At 38.2% G+C, this 14363-nt stretch overlaps 1 protein-coding gene across 1 annotated transcript in view; it reads right to left on the bottom strand.

Annotated features, from left to right (window-relative positions):
• MID1 (midline 1) overlaps nt 1-14159 on the bottom strand; it is a 114657-nt gene extending 100498 nt beyond the window's left edge. Inside the window, exon 1 of the mRNA XM_072414707.1 lies at nt 13910-14159. The gene's annotated coding sequence lies outside the window, so the exon portion shown is untranslated. The remainder of the gene's footprint in view (nt 1-13909) is intronic.
• Nucleotides 14160-14363: the final 204 nt, after the last annotated feature.

The following is a 14363-nucleotide window of genomic DNA, read 5'->3' as shown; positions in this document are numbered from 1 at the left end:
TGAACAGAATTAAAAAAAATAATTTGGAAGAAAATTCTAACAAGGCTTTCCACTGAAAGGAATAAAAACTGTCACACAAGTTATTCAGGAGGCACCAGTGGGCAGATTTTAGTGGAAGGCTGTTCAACACTCAATAGCTGTGTAAAGCGGTCTTAAGCTAAAATTTTTATCTTACATAAAAGTGTAGACAACCTTCATATATATGGTAAAAATTACCTTCTTTTTTAGGGGGAAAGGGGTTTAAAACCCCTTGGGTAAAGCCCCTTCCCTTCTGTTTTGATTGTCGTAGCATTCCTAGTCTGTAAACTCTTCAGGTCAGGGTCCTCTCCTCCCGTGTCACTGTCTTTATTCGTCTGGTATTTGCAACCCCTTTTTAATGTACAGCGCTGCGTAATATGTTGGTGCTATAAAAAACCTGTTTATTAATAATAATAATCTCACATATGCATAGTGAGATTTCCCCATCTACCACAGACTGTGTCACCTGATCTTGTGCATGTCCAAGATCGGGTGGCACAGGCAGAAGAAGGGGAACGAAGATGGTGCTGCCTGGCACTTCTTTGGCACCAGGACGAAGGAGGATTCCAGGACAACGTGGGACCGGATCCAGAAAACCTCTTAAGCAATCGACAGATCTGTTAAAGTAAAGATAAGTGAGTTTTTATTTTAGTTTACTTCCGCTTCATGTTTAGAATAGTATATTATTATAGGGAAATGTTCACAATGGTTAGGATGGCATTATCCAAAAAAAGTTGACTTGGACTCAAAAATACAAATTTGTCATGTTTTTAGGAACATCTAGAAATAATATTTGTGTCTAAACAGCACCTCAAAATCCCATTATTTTAGGCTTCAAAGCTGTCCTGGACACCTATTTCTGACTGGTCTCATTCGTTTAGAGCAAAAGTTTGTAATGCAATTAAGACGCGCGCTGCTGTTCTTGCTGGAATGAAAACTGCATCTCCTTGGTTCTACTTTCTTCATCTCTGCTTTCCACACCTCTCCTGCTGCTTCTGGAAAATTTCCCAAATACTCAAAAGGAGCAAAAGTATGCCTCCAACAAGAGACACTGCACACAACGAATTAGACATGATTAACCTGTTACTCTTTAATTGCCTTCTTGGTTCCACAATCCAGCTATGATTAAATGTGTACTTCCCATACAATATGATTATCATCTAAGTAACATGGCACCTGTGCTTACATAATCATCATAAGAAAAAGTTAAACACCAATATTAATACTTTTAAGGCTCTGACTTCCTATCTCCCCCATCCGGCATTTGCTATAGATTAAAAGAGAACACCCATTCGTATTTCCTGTTCTAAGATAAGAAGAGCTAGTCTCTAAAGAAATTTAGATGACTCATATTTTTGGTAGATCATATGCGTGTCTTGGTTTCTTTCCAAATACGACACATGACTTTTGGGTATTTCCCTTTCACTCTAAGTCACTGTAATGTTAACACAAAACACAATCCTGGCGCCAAATTTGACACTTTGTGCCAGTTGGATTTTGCAAGGAAATTAAAATATAGAAAAAAGTGTAGCAGTACAGTTGCATTCATCAAAGAGAGGCCATATTTCACCGATGAATAAAAGCAAAATGTTTTCTCTCACCAATATTTAATCATTCTGCAACTTAATGTTCTACTAAAGCTTTATGAAGCTAGTACAATTTATGTACACTGTTAAAGTTAAGGGGATTGTGTGCCTTTCAAGTTTAAATAAGCATTCTGTGATGAAATCCAGAAATCATTAACTTGCTCATGAATTATCAAGATGGCAAGAATCCTTTGGTTTAGCAATTTAAAAAGTGGAGTGAAAATTTATGTTGTGTATTCATTGTCCAAAATGAAATGCTGGTAGCTGCTTTTCCGTGTTCGGTGCTTACAAAGATAACCTAGCACAGTTATATCAAATGGTGCCAGCGGTATTATTTGTATACCGCAATCTTTATGGCTGCATTCCACTGGGACTAGCGATGAAATTCCTTTACTGGAGTATGTAGGTATAAAATCATTGATGCCCAAAGCATCAACCAACAGCTAAAATAACCTCCTTTATCTAGAAATATTTCTTTTTTACTAGTCCTACCGCTCCATAAACATTGTTTTCATGTCACTTTTTAAATAAGCTTCTACTATAGGCGTCAGTTCTTTTTAGCTTGGGGGAAAATGCATGGCCAAAATTATTCAAAGAAAAGCCACTCCTTTGCATCTGCTGCCTCTAGGCATAGGTGTACCTAATGCCAAATCTAGCTCTGATAATTACTGTTCTGTAATATCTTTTGATGGCCTTATTGTCCATACGGGTTGTCTGATGGTGTAGGTAAAACGCATGTTGATGCACTTGGTGTCACTGAGCCATTAAGAACCACTAATAGGTTACTAGCTGGTATTTAGCCATTGAATACAGATGGGAGCCTCCACCCCTGAACTGTAATGTAGGTACAGGCAAAGGTCCCCATAGCACTTGCAGATTATCCAGACAAATGTCAACACAAAGGTTGGAGATCTTTTATTAAAAGAGGATTTTTTTAACTGAAGTTGTCCTTAGACAAAAGTGGATTTTGTCCTTAGGCACTATGTGGTGCGAGCGAAAGGGGGATTTCAAACCTTTGTGATAAGAGAAATTCTTCTGAAAGGCAGCAGACACTTACTTTAATTCTGCTACACAGTAAAAAGTGGAAAACAGAAGCATACCTCTACTTTATCACAGACATGAGCCTAAAGGCAGATTCCAATGACACAACACTGTTTAGGCTGGAACTACATGAGCAATTTGAGTAGCTCAGTCAGACTACTCAATCCAGTAAGAGTAACAACTGATCTCTACATAGATGGATTAAATGGCCCCCTACAATGTAAGCTACAAAAACAGCATGCACTGCAGATTTATTGCACTTTATTGTGCAATGCTTTAATGCAGAGGTATGCAAACTCCTATTTATTGTTGGATCCAGCCTAATTGAATTGTCGATTTATCACGAGTTTCCACAATATCATCGATATCATGATATTCCACAATATCATCGCACAGTAACCCCGATTACTATGCTTAAAGAGCAGAAGCAACATGCAGCTACCATTCTCTGGAAGGTTGACCACGATTGTCGTGTCTTCAACCCCGAATATACTGATGAATTATTCTTCGTCCAACGCTGCAACAAAGCCCTGTGTTTAGTGTGCAACAACACCAACATCACTTTCAAGCGGTCGAATCTCAAAGAGCATTTTGATGCCAACCACGCGCACACATACAGAGACTTTTATTAACTTGTACCATCAGCTGCCACATGCTCAGTTTCCAATGTTGTTAGCGCATGCCAAGCATGTGATCGTGATTTTTGGCAGCACTTATTCGTGCGAGCAGCTGTTCTCGAAGATGAAGTTTTGTAAGAACAAGCTGCGCTCTCAGCTCACTGACAATCACCTTAATGACATTCTGTTGTTGAACTCCTCATCATTAGAACCTGATATTGTATCTGTGTCTAAGAACATGCAACATCATGTTTCCCATTGATCGTACTGTATTTTTAAATAAAAAAACCTTTCTTTGAACACCTTGTTTCTTCTGGCCCAGTGTGCCTTCTTGACCTCCTGAAATGGCCTAGTAGTCCAAAAAGCAACATAGATCTTTAACACACCATTAAAAAAAGGCTCATATAATGCTTTGAAACATCAAACTCTTCCCCCATCGTGCTTCCTTGATCAGTGCACTTTGGCGCACAGTCCATGCATGCTAGCATGGGGAAACAGTGCTACGTATGCTTATTTGTTACTTTTAGCCTTTAGGGGCTGAAGTTACTCAACATTTAACTGTCAATTCATATATATCTAAAACTGTCTATGCCTACATTGCATTCTTCACCATTTTATGGTTGTTTGAATCACTTCTTGTCTTCTACTTCAGCTCTGTTTGACATAGAAACAACATTTGGTCACAGAAAACACATTTGGTCGACTTCTTTGAAGTGCACCATTTGAAGTCATCAAAGTCAACCAATACTTGTCCTCTTTCAGATCATTTGAAGCTGATGTCTATGCTTCCAGACACATGCTGTGAGTCAGCCCACTTAAACCTGTTCTGCAGGTTCTAGGAGTAGACAGAATTACTCACTGGCACACATCTACAGGGTAGGAAAGTACCAGCATTTTCCCTAAATATATTTTATATCTGTTTATTCATCAAGAATAATCAAAAGTTTAAAGCTGAAAATCATAACTTCCAGTCTTGCACAGTGGTACAGGCTCCTCCTTTGTAAACAAATTGCTTATTCTGATTTAGCTGCACACAGTAAGCTTCTCACACTGTACATTAGAAGTTGCAGCAAGAAAGAACAAACCTATTTTCTTTATTAATGGACATCTAGCATAACCTGACATCTTCCTGTTCACACTTCACACTTTAGTTTGTTGGATTATAGTTCTCTCAATCATGAAGACCAGTAAACACCACATGCAGGTATTAGCCACCCCCTCCCATTAGCCATGATCTGCTAGCATTATGGAGACTTAAGCAATGCACGCATGCTAGATTCTTGTCGTCCAAGATAAATAGTCATGACTGTCTCGGACAAAAATCTAGCATGTGTTCAGTGGTTCCCCAACATCATTTCTCAATCCGTCCTGGCGGATCACTGCAAGGTTGATTAGGGGTATGGATAAACCAGGAAGGAAAAGGATTACCAAATTAAACTTCATTTTAAAACTTTTACCTAAACTCCTTCAATCTATTTATTGTATTAAATTATCTGTGACACTGTGCATATATGGCTTCCATACAGCCAACATATATAGAAAAAATTGTATTTGGCCAGAAAATTTGATATTTGGAAGAGAAACCCCTAATAATATGAAAACCAATGATCCCAAAAGCCATCAGCATCACGTCTTCTTGATCTCACTCTCCCCTAAACATTATGCATGCAAAACCCACAAATAGAGGAATCTTGGTGAAAAATGATGATTGCTTAGCTTTTGATTACAAGGGTGATTGCCTAAATAAATACAGCAGGCACAAAGCATATACACCATTGCTCAGCCTGGGGCAACCTTGTAAATGACAAGGATATGCAAGGTGCTAACCTTCCTCAAATAGCCTTTGTATTTGGAAAGTTGGGTGGTAACTTGTTTTCTGAAGAGCCACACAGCTTTGTTAGCAGCAAACTGTGTGTGAAACAATCACATTTTCCCATGAGAACATATCCAAAACATTCACTGCAGATAAATATTTACGCGTGGTATTTTCCAGTAGAAGTAAACCGTAACCGAATGATATTTAGCTTGCTGAAGCTCTGTGCATCTTTAACAATTGCCATGTTTATTTTTCCCTTTTTATAAAATAAATATTTGCACTTTTTATCCTTTCAGCATTGAAGTCTTTTTGCAACTTTTCCTCTGTCCACATGAGCAGCAATGGCTGCATGGCATTTCTCCAAGAAGGTTTCCTGATAGTAAGAACACTGGATCATGCCTGAATAGTAGCTATTTGCAGGCTCCATTAAATGCCAAGTGACTTGGCGGCAAAGGTAAAGAACCATTGGGAGACATACACAAGATGTTGTCACCCTGTACAGGAGGTACCTGAACAAGGATCTTCATTGCAGGATAACTGGGCTTTTTTAATGAGAGCTGCAGATTTAAAAAAAAATAAAAAGAATATTGAAAGTACATCATTATTTTAGAGCATATATCAGAATTAAGGGTTTGGGATTTAATTTATTTAAAAATGTATTTTTTAAATGAATAGAAGAATAACCCTTTAGTTTAATTTAGTTTAGTTTAAAGTAGTGAAAAGAACACAAACTTGAAAAGAAGTCAACATGAATAATGCAAGTCCAATTGTCTAAGTCAATGATGGACAAGGGCTTTGGTGAAAGCTTTGTCTATACAACCTACCAGCTTACATTTCAGTATGTCATTAGGACTTCCTAATTAGAGCAATGCACATTTCTCAGAACACTACCCTTGGTTTAGTGTGAAATGTACTGAAAACACCAAACTTGGAAAGATAACACTTCTACTTTAGTTTCATCACTGTATTCTGGTTTGTGTAATTATAAGGGTTATTCTTCTTTTTGTGGCCTCATGAAGGTGCTAATTTCACTGATTGAAGTCATCATCATAATCACATAGTTTCACAGATCTCTGTTATCTTTCCCAAGTGACAATTCTCACAGTAAAATTGTTTGTAGTGGTGACTTGGTAGCATAGTGTGATATTAGTGTGATACAATTGGGAACGGCATACATAGCTAGGGGGATAAATAGGAGCAGGCAGTAATAACTAATACAGAAGAAGAATACAAAGTTACAACCTTCTGTATACATTGATTGCAGTGAAATGCTTTACTGCAGTGATTTTAAAACCACACATGCTAGAAAATAAAATAATCTTATGAGGGTTACTAAATGCAGCCTGCCCATGATTTCCCGATTCTTCAATCTGACATTAATGCATCAGGGCATTTGCAAATCTTTTACTCTGCTTGCATCTTGGCCTTTATTTCGAGTACTGAAGTGTGGTGATGACAACACAAAGTCTAAAATAGGGTTTGCAATAAAAAGGAAAGAGTTTATTTAAAATTAGCATTGAAGAGTGTATAGGAGCAAGGCAAATTATATAAAGGTTGTTAATCTGGCCATTTTAGAGCCCAACGAGCCTCAGATTTCTGCCACAAACTCAACAGCGGTTCCATTGGAGCAATATTTTGCACACAGCTGCGGCATTGCACAGCAGGGTTCCCAATAGAGTGAAGTAGCTTTTGAATTAGACCCAAGCTGAATTTTAAAACCAATCAAGTAAATAATCTCCTTTATAGTCCAAAGATCTACAAGCCTGCTACAGACTGTGTATAGTTTTACTAAAAATACATGTATGAGAGATAATTTTAAAAACTTTATGATACAGAAATTACAGTCAGGGACATTTTCAACATTGTATATGTTTATATGCACTATATAAATAAATCTATCAAACAAACACATACACTATTTACATTTTTAACTAAACCACATGAATGTCCTTTGTTACTGGGTTATACCCCCAACTGATTGTATTGTAAGGATTAGCAGGCATGGAGACAAATGGCAGGAACAAAGGTTACTAGTTGAAGACCAGGAAACAATGGAAAGTCACACTAAGGAGTCCAAATGAATATTAAGAGCCTCTTCACTTCTCTTCTTTTTGGTCATAATGCATGACATTTTTATGGGTCTATGGGCTTTGTTTTGAGGTAGCCTATTCATATAGATACATAGTAATATATGTAGCACCAGCCAAAAGGAAACATATCATAAAATAAATATGTAATATAAAATATTGCTGGGATCTGCTTCCGAGCATGCAAGTGGCCTGGTTAATCAATCACTGACCTAGACCACTTTGGCATATAAAGACTTCTCGTTATTTTCTAACTTTTCAGATGTACATACTTGTTCTAGTTCAGTTTCCTTCTTGTTCATGATCAACAAGTCTGACCAGCTTTGTCTTAACTCTGAGTTCTTTAACGGCTAATGTACATCAACAATTTAAATGTCATACTATTGTGGCATACATTCTATCTGATCTCCTTATCAGAATTGTGTAGAATTAAAAACTGCCCATGTAGCTTAGTACTAAAGCTGGCCATACACAGCTTTAGTACTAAGATATGACAGTAATATTGAAAACTTGGGATTCCATGTTTTGGCATAACTGCAAGGAATTCAACATGGAGCAAGTTATATCATTGGATAATTAGCCTTGGTTAGCACTGTGAACCATTGGCAACAACCATTGAATAACAAACCACTGATGACTTTCGCATTCTGAAAAAATATCTGGCCATTGAAACATAGATCTTGTAATCTTAAATTGGGATTTACTAGATGTCCTTCAGTTATACATAGACTGTATGTAATGTGTTCTTTATATTAGAATGATGAACAACCGAGGCACAAATTGTTTGAAAACAATAAAAAATTGCTTTAGAAATTGCAAGGAGGTGAGATTTATTATGCCCAGAGTTAATTTTTTAACTTTTTCACTTGACTTTATAATTAGATGAAGTCTGGTGGCTGTCAAAACTTGCGGCGGTACTTGTCATAATTACTGATAATTTTCTGTGATTGTATGTGCAATTTTAGGAGAATTTAAAGTGGTTAAAATTGCCAGAAAATGTTTGGTGAATGGCTAGCTATAGGGACCAAAGTCTGCAGGTTTTAGACTTTTGCTGATAAAACCAGTTTGAGATGCTTCTGAGATCCTTCAAACTTTGACAGGTGCACCTGCCCTGCAATTGACCATCTTCTGACCTGCATTTGACGTGCTCCTATTCCTTACATGGGAATGCAAATTCTCTGTAAAGCTAACAAAAGGCTGTCAACACAGGGCCTGGAGGTGTCTACAAGCACCAGAGAATGCTGACCCAACCCAGTGGTAAACAGTCAGATAAGGGTCTGTTCTTGTGACTGCTGACCTTTCTTATCTACAATTATCTTCTCTCCTAGATTACTCCAAGCAATATTTGATTGCCTGACTTGGATTCTTTCTAGTTAATTGTCATTTCCCCAGAAAACAGACCTAGCATGTCTGCCAAATTCTTCTATTCCTCTCTCTAAAGGGACAGGCACGCATGTTTGGTTCATTTAAATATCCATAGCTACAAACCTCAGAAGATAATTTTATCAGCTGGCTCACATATTTTCAAATCATACTCTTGTTTTTTTTACATCACTAGCTCTGGGGGGTTTAATAGCAAAATTCTTGCTGCTATGTGAATAGCGTGCATGTTTATATTACAGAATAAAAGTATTCCGACTCCACATTTATCTCATCAATATGAAGTGTTCTCCGCCAGCCCCTTTTAGCTGGGTGCACCACCCGGCAATTTTTAGTAAACCAAAAAAAAGTCAGAAAATCTTTATATATATATATATATATATATATATATATACACACACAATAGATAAGTATGTATATGACAGAACTATAACTACAGTATTGTGAAAATGAAGCCTATTAAAATATTGACATCAGGCTTCTGGGAATCAATATAAAATAAAAAGAAAAAAACTAAAACAAAGGTATTAAAGACAGCTAAGTAATACAATAAATATAAATACAAATATGTTAAAAGAAAACACATATCTTATGTCTCACAAAGCTTCTCTCCACAATATTTACACTCCCGTCAGTCTTCTAGACATTTTCATACAATAGGACACGTGTGTCAGGTTAGGAATAAAGATTGTCAGGGTTTGGAATGTTTCCTAATAACTGAGTAACTTTGTCTTAGAAACTTGCGCTGAGTGAAAGCTTTAACTAAATGAAAGTTATGAAGCAAATGTTGCAAGATGCAAAGCTGCCAATAAGTTAGCCCACTGCTTGCTGAACTCTACATGTGCCGTGATCAACTTAGAATTTGGAACACCCAAATTTATCGTCACATAATATAATGCATTGTGATCACATATTATATAAAATGGTAAGAAGTGTTTCTAAAACGATGATCAAAAGTCAAGTTTGTAATTTCAATAGACAGAAATGCATGGAATATTTTGTAAATATTTAGTCACTCTGATAGGAATAAATAAGGCAGGGGTGTCAAGCTCTAGCCCAGGGCCAAATTAGGCCCCCAACGTCCTTTTTTTTGGACCCCAAAGGAAACCTAAATATGAACTGCAGCTGGCCCGTCGATGCATTAAAATAGCGCTGCTACTACAATTCCTGGCATCACACGAGTCTTTAGACCAGCGGGTTCTCTGCCTATGTGTGGCCCCGCATTGGACTGTTTTATATATGCAAATAATGCAGTGAGTTTTAGTAGCAGCGCTATTTTAATGAAGAGGGAGTTCCAGCAGCGGGACACTCAAAAGATTTATCTCCGCATTGGCCACGTCTGGCATTTCCAGAACTCCCCCTTAGTTGTACTTTTCCTCGCTACTTCAAGGCATGGACTTGAATGGTTGGATTTTCATATAAGAATATTGGTATTATTAATGTTAGCCTGTGCAAAAAGATTACCATTGTAATTTAACTCAGAAGGCTACAAATAAAAAAAGAGGCATACGATTTTTTCTAACAAAAATTAAAAAAAAAAATGTTTTGCCTATTTCTCTATTATAAGCTTGTTCCAGATTGAATGTCAAGCAAAACCTCTTTGTTTCTATAAGAAAAGGGTTTATATCTAATGAGAAGGAAAAATTTCCTCAATATTTTCAATAAATTTCAAGTTTTTAATTTTGGCCCTCTGTATTTGAGTTTGACACCCCTGAAATAAGGTATGGTGTTGAAGAATTGTGATGTATGAATTATAACTAAATATAATGAAATGATGAATATAATGAACACAAGACCCAACAAATCTGGATGGAGAAGACATTTACCAGCCTTCCATATCAGATATATACAAGTAAAATAACAAATGTGGCAGAAACACTCCTCATATTAGGATATTTGTGCTATGGAAAGTGAGATATGATTTGTACATACAGACTGGCTGACTTTTATTGCAACTGTCAGAGTAACATCACATCACATACTATTGTGTGATTACTTTTCTATTCCCTTGCTGTACTTTCCAGTTCCCTGTGTCATACAAACTTCAAGTCTGACCGCTACAGGCTGGTGACTGCAATCAATCCACATTACTGCTGAGCAGTGTACATACTGCATACTGACAGTATGTGCGCCAGACCAAACAACGCTATCATTCTGCTACGCTATCTGACAATGTCATTGTTGTGGTATGGCAATCACAAAGAATAAACCTTAAGGTCACCTAAACGTAGATGGACTCATCTCCAAATCAAAGCTCTGATCCTCTCCAGTACATAAATTACATATTGACCAGGTGCCCCCTATAATACTCTAAATAATAAGACTGTAAAGATTTATCAGCTAAGCAGTGACTGTGAAAGGGTATAGCAGAGATTCATGAACTAAGGTCATTGCAACCTTGGTAAAGATGTTTATATTCTCTACAAAAATGTTATACACTTTAAACTTGTGTAAAAAGTAAAGCTAGGTATACACTTCCAATATTTATTGTTATAAAACAAAGGATTACGACCGATCAATGATTATGCACGAATATATTTGAATGATCGTATTGTGCACAATTCTGTACATGCTGTAACGATACGATCGTTCAAATATAATCCACCAATGGTGTACACACTTAAGACACGATCGTTTGAACGATGCAGGAGAAAGTAAAGGAGAAAGTGTATTGCAGAAACATGCACGATCACTGAACGTCCATACACGCGATAGATAGTGAATGATCGTCGGCCAATCAGATCCGTTGTGACGGTCGTTTATTTATAACTACAATCCTTGTTCATTGGCGTCGTTGGTCAGTCGTTGGTCACCTTTTTTGTGAAGGATTTTCGACCAATCATTAGTTCGTTTCCAATGTTAATTATTGGAAGTGTGTACGCAGCTCTAGCTGGTCTTACCTATGTAGCATCCAGCGCTGCTTACAAACTTGCATGGAGTACATAATGCCCAGCCAGCATGATAATCAATGTAGAGTGCCATGCCGTAAATAATGTCCAGTACAAAGTAGAGTGGTATGGAGTATAAAACTTCCATCATAGTGTACAAAATGCATTAGTATGGGGTGCACTATGTCCATCAGTGTACAAACATAAATTTTATGGAATACAGAACAGCCAGTGCAGTGTATAAAGTGCAGTTACGGAGTACAGAATGTCCAGTACAGTAGATAAAGTGGAGTAGTATGCTGTGTAGCATGTCCAGCGCAGTGTAAAAGAGGAGTGGCATGGGGTGTATAATTGTCCAGCGCGATGTATAAAGTGGAATGGCATAAAGTGTAGCATACGGAGTGTTTAAAATGAAGTGGTATGGAGTACAGAACATCCAGGTCAAAGTATAAAGTGAAGTGGCATAGAGTATAGAATGTCCAGCACAGCGTACAAAGTCACGTGCCATGAGGTATAGGACATCCAACACACTGTGTAAACTATAGAACTATAATGTAAAAAAATTTCAAAACAACATAAAGTAGAGCACTGTGAAAAATGTATAACCTAAAGCAACATACAGAGTGGAGAGGTTTATCACAGGCCCTGAAGATGTGACACAAATGACATGACAGTGCCTTGACTTCACAGCTTGTAAATCAATGACAGCACCGTGCAGAGCAATGAAACCACCTTGCATGGTATAACTAAGAGTTTTTAACAATCTTCTTCTCCAACTATGTTACACTAATACAATAGGATAAAAGTTTTACCTGGTGGGATCTGTGGGGCTCTAGAAAACATAGGCCCTATCACACCACAGCCATACCACCCCCGTTCCCTGTACTTTACTCCCGAGCCACCAATCAGAGGTATGGCTGTAATGACAGCAGACTCGGTTATAATCTTAGCCTGTAAATTAGGATAACACGAATGTATAAATTATTCCGACCTCTGGGAAGAATGTCAATGATAGGAGATAGGGACACAGCAAGCCCCCCCATCATCCGCCACCAAATGACAATCCGCGGGGTAAGTAGTCACAACGGTGCAGTTGGTGGTGCATTAATGATCGGTATATTTGGCCTCCATCTCACCAACATAGAATATAAAACAAGCCTACATATGAGAAGCTTTTTCATCCCTAATTGAAAGTATGCTAAACAAATGGCAGCTTCAAAGGAAGCAACGTGAATAGAATTACAGCAGGCCAAGAAGAATTCCGTCAAATATTTTCCCTCTCTGCCTAAAGACAGCAAATGCTTTGGGGTTTTATTACCACACTACATTCTTGCTAAAAAGGATTATTATCGCTCACAACTTTTCTGAAAAAAACTAAACTAATCAGTACAATGTGTCCTGCAAATGTTTATCCCCAAAGCTGAAGAAAGTTTTCACTGTCAGTGAGTGATGATGAAAAAGTGATGGCTGCCAATGTGTCTACAAATGTTTGCTCGCCTCTAAATGATCTTCATAACCACAAATATGTTCACAAACTGGCCATTGTCCACCCGCTGGATCCATTCTGTTCCCACAAACCTACAGCAGAGGTTCCCATAGTTACCCCGCTTGCCTATTTACCACCTAAGCGATCAAAGCCAGCCAACAGCGCACACAATGAGCCTCGCCAGGCTTCCTGCAGGGCATATGCCCAGCTACTAATTAACTAATATATTCTACATATGGAAGCCTTGGACAGAATCCCTTCAGCAATAATTGTCACCAGGGATATTAATCACATCTGTATATCTCTTAGATTGTAAGCTCTTGGGTCCGCTCCTCCTCCTGTGTCATTGTTTGTATTTGTCTGTCATTTTATTTATGTACAGCGCTGCGTAATATGTTGGTGCTATATAAATACTGTTTATTAAAATATTAATATTTTAGAACACGCCACACAAAGCATTTCATACAATGACAGCTCATTAACAATGATGATGATTTGCTTTGTCTCAGAGTCTAATAACAGGAATGCGGATGCCACATAGGTGACCACACATCCAACCCATCATACAATAAAATACCATTTATTAAAGGACTCTGCAGAGTATTTCAGCTCCGATCACTTGGTCATTGTGGAATATTGATGATCTCTATCGGGGAATTCTTAGCAATGCAGATCTAGAATAAAAACTGATAACTAATTAAGGGGCATGACTGATGAATCACAGATCAATAGTATCCATATCGATCCTTTACATTCCAATCTAATGATAAGAATAGGAATGAATCAGGATTAGTTGACAGATAAATCCTGCAAGAATCATTTGCATAATGTGAGTGGAGCAGGGAAGGAGCAGACAATGACCCCCTATTCCCTCCAAGGGATCTCATTAAATCCAAACAAAGCAAGACATTGATCAATAAAAGTTGGACAGAACTTTCCCTATTACAGATGGAGAAGAATCCCCCGGCAGCAGCAGCACATGTCCCTTACCTGAGTCATGGCTAGAATCCCATAATCCATACAAGCAGCACAAGAGTTGTCCTTTCCTAGGGAGAAATGTGACAGTGGTGTAGGGATCAGGAGGAGCAGCAATCCATCAGATCAGCCCCTTAAAGCAATGTTCCCCCTCCAAACCCTGAGACTTTCTTGGCTGGGACAGCAGGAACTTTTAGTGGAACCCTTTCCCCCCTCTTGTGTCTCAGCCTATGAGAAGTGAGAAGCTGGGAGAGGCAGCTGAACGCCTTCACTACATAGCGCAGCACTGAGCAGCCAGCGGAGTCACCGAGCGAGTCCCGGCCAGCACACGGCTCGGCCAATCCGGGGCTAGTGGGCGGGGTTTCGTCTGCCAGCAGGAGGGAGACGGGTTAACCCGTTGTGCGCACGCTCCGATCTCTGAGATCCACTGCTGCAGCAATCGCTGCATAACATATATATATATATATAT

This window comes from Pyxicephalus adspersus, chromosome 1, assembly GCF_032062135.1.
Source record: "Pyxicephalus adspersus chromosome 1, UCB_Pads_2.0, whole genome shotgun sequence".
Classification (NCBI taxonomy): domain Eukaryota; kingdom Metazoa; phylum Chordata; class Amphibia; order Anura; family Pyxicephalidae; genus Pyxicephalus; species Pyxicephalus adspersus.
The sequence above is the reverse complement of the archived record's forward strand: the minus strand, read 5'-3'. Positions and strand labels throughout refer to the sequence as shown.